Here is an 11,245-nt window from a genome sequence, read left to right as displayed (position 1 = left end):
AGAACTCAGTGCCTGAATTCGTCTTTTTCAGCAACGCAAGATGCAATGATCATTTACCCTCTTCAAAATTACTGTATTTTTAGTGTCATCAAAATGACAACAGCATATTCTCCAGCTGCACTGTCAATAGTATAAATCGAGCCTAAAACATGACTTTGTTTTTTGAAGAAAAGGCTATTCCTTGTTAAGGCAAAACGTGGTACAGCTCTAAGTTAACATAAAAAGATAAGTATCCAGTTAACAAGATAAACAACTGCTAAGCTTGGTGTTCTAGCCCAGACACGTACCTTGCCACAAAAGAAGTGAACAGCAAGACAGAAAGCCTCCAATATGGTAAATAATGTGTCTCTATTATATATGTTTTAATTAAAAGGTCAAATTTCAATAAATTCTCCCCAAATCACCAAATGAAGTATAGACAGAGTATGATCAAAGTTGAAAAAAAATGCGTTGTCTGTTCTTGTTGCTGGTGACGAAGCATCTTGACATCCTGAGATGCCCTTATACCAGATTGTCTGCCAAAAATCGTGTCATCTCAAGGACAGCGAAAAATTTGACTGTGAAGCAGACAAGACAGACACGTCCTGATGAGGAGCGGTGGTGCCTGAAGGCACAACTCTCCACCCAGTAGATTTACAGGAGCCCAGGCATCAGCAAGTTCCTACCACAGTTTTGCCAAGGGGACGAGATGCCAGCAGAGGATGCAGCCCTCCTCCAGATCGCCTTGTTCATCCCACTTCAGAGTCAGTAGCTTCAGAAGCCACTTCTTTTTCCCCAGAGCATTCTCTGCAGCAGTGCCAGCCTTTAAATTATTATGGCGCGTATGTCTTAGCATTCGTAATCGTTGATTTTTCATAATATTGCACATTAACATTGGAGTAGTATGTATTGGCATGAAGTGACTTTATTTTGGATTTACATGTAACTTGTTGGATCAGCTTTTTGCTTTTGCTTCATTTCTATAACAAAGCCTAAATGGTACCAGAAAACTGTAACAATACAAAAAACCTGTAACTACCATAGTTGTGTAATATTAGACATAATGAAGGATCTCATTGGCTTTGATCAAAGTTAACAAAAAGAGTAGAAAACAAAGTTAAATACCAAAAAGAATACATACGGTTCGTGTCTAGAAAGTTTTGTGCTTCCCTGAGGCGTTTTCCTTCAGGATAAGGCCATGACTCGCAGAACAGGGTTACGTCGGAGAGGTGGGGAGAGCAGCTCCTGTCACACCACGGGTTTTGGCGTTAGGTGTATGTACTGTTTTTAAAGCCAGCTTCTGCAGTGCAGTGGAAAGTCAAAGACTCTACAGACTCTCAAAGCACTTGCAACATCTTAGTGCACTGAGATACCCCCCTGATGAGAGACAAAACATCAAGGTAGCCAAGTCATAAATATATACGAGTCCTACAATCAATGGGATTTTAATATGTACTTTAATTACTTGTCCTTGGCTGGGAATAAAACAAGTGCAACAACCTTACCAGCTCATCAAGATGAAACTTCAACATGCCATATTGAGACTTTGACTAACAAAACCAGCACTACTATTTTACGGTCTCCTCCCAGAGACTTAACAAGAGGTGCATCTTCAAATTCTTTCGTTCTCCTGGCTTTTTCAACGTGATTATTTTAGGACTCAGTGACTCGCAGTAACACCAAAACGTCAGAAATCATTTTTAAGCACAGTGTTAAATAATTTAACTTATATGTGAAGTTGTCAGGGTTGGTTTGGCTGAGTTTGGGGGTGGTGGAGCGGTCTGTTGCGAAACCAGTCCTGTCTCCTGTCTTCCTCGAATTTTGAAAAACTGATTTGAAATGGAAGGTCTGAAATACCTATTCAGACAAGTCATATATAGACTGTATAGACATACCACACTCCCCTAATTTCCATACAAGCTCCAATCTGCATGTATGCTTACAACAATCCTAAAAGAACGTAAGGCAAACATGGCTATACCCACATTGTTTTTCATGTTTTTGAAGGCAGGTTTTGAAAATGAAGTATTTTATATGTCATATTTTCAAGATAAGCATCTCTGAGTATGCAAATGCAACCTTGGAACTGCATATGTAAATGATTTACATATTCTTCTGTTTTTAATTGTCCTTTTGAATACGTCTCAAGATTTTGTAAAAATAAACAACTTCACAGGGAAAAAACTATCATATTGGTAATTCCTTAGAAATAGAAGCGAGATTTTCAAAACTCTCTCAATATTGGCTTAACTCTTCTTCCACTTAAGTCAACTGGTAATGTCTTAGAATTACACTTCTGGCACACCTGCTTCCCATTTCCACAGCTCCATTTTAGAGTAGGTTTTAACCCATGGTTCAAAGGACAGCACCTTGACAGTGACACTCTAACACTATGTTCAGAAATGCTACACTTGCTTTTTCATTTGCATATCGTTAAAACATTTTGTTAAACTTTAAATGAGCTAACATTTAATCAAATCCCTGGGAAATTATCCATACTCAGTTTCCACAGCATTTGCAAGAGAACTAAGAAACGACATCCCGTGGATGAAGAAGTCCTGTTGTGGCTCAGGACCACTTTTCTGGCACTCCGAAGAATCCTATTAAAAGATATGTTAAATACACATGTACACATCATCCACTTAGCATTCTTGGACAGTAAAACCCTGGAATTGTTTCAGATTACAAAAGCAAACACATTTGCAAGAGTGTCAAGTATTGTACAAATAGAATTAATGATTAGACAGGTGCTGCTCTCCAATTCCTTCTGACAGGAAAGAAACTAATTTTCTACTTTATGAAGAGCTAAAAGAGTTGGTTTTCCCTTAAGTCTTTTTCCGATGAAAGATAAATCTTAGGCTCTGGGTGTTTTTCATCTTGCATTAAAATGGTTGCTTTTAGTATGTTTCTATGTAAAAAAAACCCATGAAATTATGTTTATTGCAGACCACTGATTTTAGGATTAAAAAAATGTAAAAAGGACAGGCATTACATATATAGATACTCTTTTGAAAAAAATCAAGTATTTTTTTATTAAAACACACAACTTTTAAACACAAAGTAAAAAACCCCAGAAAAATCCCACTGAAATTACTATCAAAGTTGATAATTTTAAGAGTTAAGATTGCTTAGCAAGCAATACTACTACTAAAAATAACCAAACAAAAATTCAATGTCTTAAAAGAAACTAGAAGAAGTAACATAAAGAGCTTAAAGGATGATCACCATCACTTCTATGCTTAGTAAGCAGTTAAAAATAATTTTCTTTGAGCACTGGGAAAAAATGCAAATGAGACACTAGAAACCAACCCAGTTAGAGGCATTTTGTGTATTTGGCAGTTACTCCTTCCAGCTTCAGAATATTGAAAACTGAGGTAATTCTAGGAGGTGCAATCAAGCAGAATTTAACTGCATTATTTGATAACCAAACCCCACAAGTAATCACTACAGAGAGTTTATCAGTACCTTTTTTTTTTTTAAAAAAGTCTTTAAAAATTACATACATTTTTAATTCATAACGTACACTCCCCCCGAACATACACACGTGACATTGAAGTCAACTGCTTGAAACGCCACCCAGGGAAGGTGCTAAACCCCTGATGCCAGCACCAAGCACGGTTAAGGAGCATCGAGCACTTCAGCTTACCATTACAGACCAAATCGTATGCAGTTACATGCTATTTGAAAATGGGTGTTAGGAAAGTGAAAAGGTATTTAGTGAGAAAAGCGTTTCTTCACACGGGATTCTCAGGCTTTCCAAACACAGTAGGAAACGCAGTGCCCTCTCCCAGCCGGTGCCCAGCCCATTTATCACACGCTTCAATACCATCGCTGCGGCATCAGCTGCTGCCAGCCGAAGCTGCTCGGCAGTAGGCTCATGCCCACGCTGGCCTGACAGAAGTTCTGGTAGTGCCTGGGAACGGCGGTTGAAGTTGCACAGGATCGTGACAGCTGGCCAGAAAACACCTCCTCCTGCCACTTACCAGAACTGTGTGCAGTTTTAGTTAATACGCTTGCGTGCGTCCAGTAAAACTGCTTTTTTCTGCCACTGGGAAAAGAGGTCCTCCAGCCTGTCCCTAGGTTAACAGACCCGTAAACATAGTTACTATGTCACCTTGTATTACAACTGGGATTAGGTAAACAAACCCATGAACCACAGAAAGACGCAATGTAACCAACACACTGAATGGCAGATAGATGGGCTGAACTTAACTGTTCCCATACAGAGACCTTCTATTTCACAGACTGAAAATACTTGGAATATACTTTTCTGCATATTTGCCATAGAACACGGGCATTTATCCAGCAGAAGGAACCCTGATTCAAGTCAGGTAACTAAAACAAATTACAGAATACTTTGGTTCCATCCAAAATCAGGGGGGAAAAAAAAGTTTTAAATGGGTTAGATAAGAATTAGGTTAGAATGTGAAAATTGAAAACTTTTTTTTGTTTATTAGAACCAAATACATGCTATCATGCAAGTACAAGATCCATCCTTTTGGAATGAATAGACAACATTCTCCTCTGGTATTAATTTCTCCTTACAAGTTATTTCCATAAGGATGCACTGCCAATGAAACAACATTTTAAAACGGTAACATTATCAGTGAATTAGATGCCAGTGCTGGAAAGTCTAGTCTATAACATACTTTAAATTACGTTCCAGTCAAGTAAGAGACACAGTGTTTTCTGAAACTCGTTCTACTTTATCAAAGGAGCAGGAAAAATGGACAGATTAAATAAAGGGGTATCAGGAAGACAAGTCTAAAGAAATGGATGCATCTCATCCTAGTGTGAAATAATAGTTAAAGAATGGAGTGATCAGCAGTTCTCGGGTGTGGCCACCAAGGACTTCACGGGAAGTGACTAGGCACCACAGTATTACACCACTTTACTTCAGCTGTCAGACACGACTACCTTCCTTACCTGTTCCTTTTGTAGCTATATTAAAAACCCAGTTCTAACAGACTGCTACCTTGTGCACAGCGAGTCTTCTCCAGAGTCGTATTGTTCTTACTCTGCTGCAGTACTCAACAGGAAGAGAGGGAAGAGGTGCTACAGAAGTTAGAAGCAAACAGGACGAGTTAGGATAGGACTTGAACCAACAAAAAACAGTTGCTGGTACGTGTTCTTCCCTTCAAAACAGTGTCAGATTATTTTAAGAGAATGATGTCACGTAGTCCAGATTATTTTAAGAGAATGATGTCACGTAGTCCAATCTAAGTCAATCTAATGTTTAATTAAGGATTAATTGTGGTCTGAAGATCAAAGGTGAAAAGAAGGGCATCACTTTCACTACAAAGATGGGTCTACCTGAATTTTTCCATCTGTGGTAATCATTTTGCATACACATGCATGCAAGTATTCTGAACGCTACTTAACACTTATTAGTTCTCCTCCCTGCTGGTCATATGATTTTAATCATTCTGCAATTCTGAGCAGAAGCACACACACTTATTTCTCAGATTTTGGTATGAAAAAATTTGTTAGCCTCTATAATCTGAAATAACACAGTCAAAAGGACAGGGGATCAAGACAGCATTACAAAAAGCAGTTGAAAATTAATTCTTGTACCCTGCATTTTAGCAATGTACTAGGGATAGCTCTGTAAGCCTAAAGAACTAGTTCTCACCAGAACTATTTAGCACAGACACAAGAACTAGAGCTTCCTTGTAATTAGCCAGTGTAAGCAATTCTGCATTAGCACACCAAAACTTAAAAGGCCAACTTAAAAACCACATTTGTCAGAGAAACCTTCAGCAATGAAAAATGTATTTCACAGCACTACATTTGCTAGGGAAGCAGATGCAGACTTTTTACCATCATCGCAAACATTTTTTCTTTCCTGGTACAAAAGATGACTAAAAGCAACTAAAGAAACTCCTACCCATTCAAAATAAACCTGCATGTCCCTACCAAAGGGAAACAAGTATTTTTATGATGTTGAACTGCTTGAGTGATAAGATACCAAATCAGGAGAAAACTATATTTGATGGCTTTGTCATAGGTGTACAGTGCATAAACAACAGGACTCTACTCTTACTTCGGGATTGCTGTCACCCTGCTTTAAGATGCATGAATTGTAACCACAAACATTTTCAGAAGTAGTAGGAATTCAGCTCTTTTTCAAACTTCGTATCTAAAGCTTTAGTTTTCAGAGAAGAAGTTGCCCTCATGAAGTCTGTGATCCTTATGATCGGAGATTATGACAGTGGTCATAAATCATTAAATGATCTTTAAGACCAAAACCATCAGCTTCCAGCACGCTGGAGCTTCTCTTTAGAACAGGATACGCTTAGAAGAGATGAAAAGCATCTAAACTGAGTACTGCTATAAAAAACCCGAGAGCATGAAAAAGCGTGCAAAATGGGCAACGGTTACAGTATCAAGATAGTAGCCGATCTCATACGATCTTACCACCTTCGCAAATTTTTGGTTGCAAAGGATGTTGGGCTTTCACTTAAGAGAAGAAGTGCTCACCATGTAACACCGTACTTGACACCTGCTGGCTGCTGCTTTTGCATTTACATTTATCAGGCACCGACACACGGTAAAGTCCTTCTGCTAGCACCTGCAAAGGCTGTTCAACTAACCTGTACCAACACAGTAGAAAGCTCCACATTCACCTTGGTTCAGCTGAGAAATAAATAATGAAAGCAAACAATGCAAAAGAATAAAAAGTAAACAATACAGGGCATTTTACTATAGATAATTCTTCAAGAATTAAGAATTTTAAATATATTGTCTCTTACAGTATTAGACATGGCTGCAGTTGACCCCCAATTAACTACCATGATCTGATTATCTTTTCTCCACAGAGTGAAAGAAGACTTCCCCCACTACAATTTTTTTTTTTAAACTCCCTAGCCCTAATATTATACAATACTAGCCATTGACCAATTTAATTGTTTCCACTCCTTGCTACTACATACAAAATCACAATACTGCTACACCACAAGAAAGCTAATAATCTCGCAACATTTACTGTAGGTTCATCTTCAGAGGGAGCTTCTGGGAAACACAAAGTTACAGATTTCTTCTCTAACTAGTGTGTAAAAACTAAGGAAGAAACAAAACTTGTAATCATTCTTCCCTTTTCTGTTAACATCAAGGATGGAAATAAATTACTTCAAGTAACCTTTGAACCAAGGCATACTAAGTAATGGGATGAAGTTCATGGAAGAAAATAGCATTGGGAAAAAGTACCAAAAGCGCAATCTGAACTGTAAAACAACTGCCTTAAGAAATTCAAAATCCCGAAGCTGACAGAGGCTGCAGAGCTTCTGTCACACACGTTCATGTAGAACTTGTTACCTAAACTCCAAAGTACTACCATGTACTTTGTGGACATTATATAGGTATTGTAAACCTTTGAAGCCTGTACCTCCTCCAGCAAACAAACAGACAAACAAAGGTCTACTTTTCTCTCTCCAGCTGGCATGATTTGCATAGAAATCACTTCGCACATACCAAAGCACATACTGCGAATCCTGCCCAGTGTTCACAAGCATGAATTCAAAGCTTTCAGGATGTTTTGTATATGCAATAATGAAGCAACCACGAAAGCTTTTCATTATTCTAACTATTATATCTTATGAAGCTTATTTGTTCTCATTTCTCGCCCATGCTTGGTGTAGTTTTCAGCAGACTACAGAAAATCTAGGATCGCTGAAAAATGCCCTTATAGGAGGATTTACTGGGCTGCTACTGGCAGATGCTGGTTTGATCTTTCATTAAAGGTGCGTAATGAAGGAATCCTTCTAACTTCCTTGGGCAATACGTTCCAGCCCTTCACCAGCCCACTCTATTACATCATCCTCCCTATTTTGTACTGTTCACAAATTTGTACATTCACAGTGTTTTCCACCAGCTGCAACATAAACACAACCACTGAACAGAACAGACCCAGGACACACTCCTGCAGAACAAACCTTTTCCCAGCCTGACAGTGACCTACTGCTTCTGTCTGCCTAAGTTTTTCAATTAGTTCTTCACCTACTCTATTACCGATTTTTCTTTTTAACTATTTTTTTTTAGACCTTCCCTCTGCAGTTTGTTGGTGAGAATATAGAGTCACCAATAAAAGCCCTTCCAAAATTGATATATGTATTTTACTGTTTCTTCCCTATCCACTTGGCTTATTACTTTGAGAAATAAAACCAGTTTATTTTGACAGAATTACTGATAAATTCATACTCACTGCAACTCATTCCTTTATAGTCCAGTGTCACAGCTATTACTGCTAGGCACTGTAGTACTACAAAGAAAAAGAATACTCTTCCTATTTGCACAGGTAACAACTTTTATGCATCTCTAAAGTGCTGAAATGAAGAATTAACTATCCTGTTCGAAGTAAATCATCACCTTGTATTTAGAAACAAGTTCCAAACACACTCAAGTGTGAATGTGTTGGAATTTTGCATATCAAGTAAATGAGCTTGGTTAGTAAACAGGTATTGAAGAAAACTGTACCTTAAAACCCCAGAACTTAATGAGATTTTTTTAATCGTGTCACTTTGCCTTGTTTGATAGATACTATACTAAATACAGATATTATACTAAATAAATTATTTTGCTATTTTATTCTACTACAAAAACTCTACCTGATCCATCTTTTTTCTGTTACCCACCTAACATTAGCAACTTACTATTTTTCCTCAACCACTGCTGACAAAGCATACTGATTCTGATGCACCGCACCTTCCTTCCATTCACAGTATCTTCCAGTCTTTAAATTGAACCAATAAAGTAGTTTCAGGTTCCTTTCACAAAACAACACAAAAACATGGAGCGTTCTTCAATTCCTATCAAGAAACTGAGAAAGCAATTCAGAACTTGTGGAACTGTAGTCACGTTAAAGTTTCATTGCTGAATTTACAGAGCATATTCTGTCCATAATAACCGAACATAATCTTCCCTAGAAAAAAACATTTGGATTAAATAATGTTATTATAAAATCAAAAAGCAAACACTGCCACCACCTTTCCAAAACCAAAACAAACCACTGGAGAGTCTGGAGTAAAACCTCAGTAGTTCCAATGCATTTTCCAACTCCTGTTAAAACATATTGGCATTACTTACTCTGTTGTCAGAGCAGAGTATCTCACACCCTGTGCTTCAGTTGTTGTGTAAATACCAGGGAGATTCTGGCACTCAACAGACACATTAAGATAAGTATGCCCTAATGTCCTGTGAACTGAGGGTCATTCATTTTCTAATTTCTAGCCTGTGAGAAAATCTCCCCCCACCCATTTGCAAGTTATCTTTCTAGCCAGAACATTGCTCTTCAGCTCAGAAGAGAGCCTCCTAAGATTTTTCACCATGAAAAATTCATGCCATATACTAGCACATTGCATCAGGAGTTCTAAAAGCTTTTCCTCTGGGACTACAAATCCTTGGCTGACCAGGCACAGCTCTTCCATTTAGGAGAGCTCTGAGCACTCATCCTACTCTGCAAACCTAATGTAAATAAATATAGTAAAAATTCTACACAGTCAGTCAGCTTGAATCTAGAAGAGCAGGTGCACTTTGAAAGCTTCTTTACCTTTAAAGTGTGGTTTCTTAGTGAGTGAGATCTCCAGATTTTTTTAGCTCTGAATTCGCTGTACTAAATTAATTTCAACATATCTATATAAACATGCATTCAGATATGAAACATCTAAAGATATCGTATTGTAGTACTTAAAAGTTGTTTTACATATCAAATATTTAGTTTTGGTAAACTTAAAATTAAACTGAGACTTCAAAAGTAGGTAGCACAGAACATCATAAACTCTGCAGAATACTTCAGTATTCACTGCTTTCTTCCTCAGCTAGAAACGGGCACGCTAAAGATGCAATCTTCCAAAGCCAATGTTATCTGGTAATCCTTCCTTGTTGAAACATCAGTGGAATGCAACTGAATTTTAGACTCAAAAAGGAGATCAAAGTGAGGCGCCCGTTCCTCAAACAGAAAAAAGAGGAGCTGGCTGCGTGTTAGGAAAATCACTAATTCTGATCAGGCTCTCAAACACTGTTAAAAACTTTGGCTTCTGAAAGCTTTGAAAAAAACTAATTCGATATAGTCAAGCTAATTTTCTTCAGAGGCCATCAAAATTCCTTTAGAATATCCTTGAGAATAGACTCCTTAATTTTTGCTATCTTTTGGATAGAATGACATACCCAGCATTTACAAGTTTATGAAGAGTCTCTGAACAGCTGTGTCTTACTAAAAAGCGTGCATTATTCAGGCAGGTCTAGTGCAAAACCTTTAGCAAAACTGAAGATCTTTTCAACAGCCTCATTTGGCGCAGGGGCAGACACAACTACACTGTAACCAAGAACTAAGTAGGGAAAAAAATGCAGGTATTTAGAAACCACATATATATACTATGGGCATTAAGAACTACATAGTCATCTCATTCTTCCTATTGACTCTCACAAGATGCAAAGACCTTGCAATCCAGTAGCATAACCCAGCATCAACACCGCTATTAAAAAAAGACTGTTTTCTTATATTCCCCTTGCAGCATGCCTGCAATTACTCAGAAAAAAATTAAAATGCATTTAAGGATGACAGTAGTGAGATCACTTCTTACAGCACATCTATTAATCGTAGGATTCAAAGAAGAGCAAGTGCAAGTAAACAGACCAGTCCTCTGATTAAAATGAAGTAACCTGCTAGGTAGCAAGGTTAGAATGGAAAGTACCCATTCTGAGATACTGCTAAGCTACAATTAAAATCTGTAACTTAGAATGATCCTTTTTTGCTTAAGTATTGGTCAAAGCAGAACATGTGCATTACTGCAAGCAATAAATACCAACCCTAACAAACATTAACCTTTATTATTAGTGACTAATGATAATAAAATGTGTATTTATACACTGTGCCCTTGCTATTTCCTGAATTAAAGTTGAAAATTACTTTTTACAATTTAATTGGTAAATAGCATTTGAAAAGGTTCAAACTACACTGTTTAGACAGGACCAGCCCACAGAATGTTTGCTTCTCTAGCCCCTTGGAATTTGAACTCCTTGATCTCTTCAAGGATGTATATATTTGAGAGGGAAGGAGTCTTTTCCCATTGCTGTAAAATGCCATTTCTCTTGTCCATCAAGAAAATAACAGTAGAATCCTTGAACTCAATGTTTAATTTTACCTTAAGTGGCTGAGGAAAAGAAGGATTGCCGGTAAAATTGCAAATCCTTAAGAAGTTTATAGCATCCCAAGAAGATTAACCCCTAAAACAAAACTAGACAATAAATGAAGATACTTTTCAATTTTTAT

The sequence above is a fragment of the Calonectris borealis genome, chromosome 12, assembly GCF_964195595.1.
Source record: "Calonectris borealis chromosome 12, bCalBor7.hap1.2, whole genome shotgun sequence".
NCBI lineage: Eukaryota > Metazoa > Chordata > Aves > Procellariiformes > Procellariidae > Calonectris > Calonectris borealis.
Note: the sequence above shows the minus strand (reverse complement) of the source record.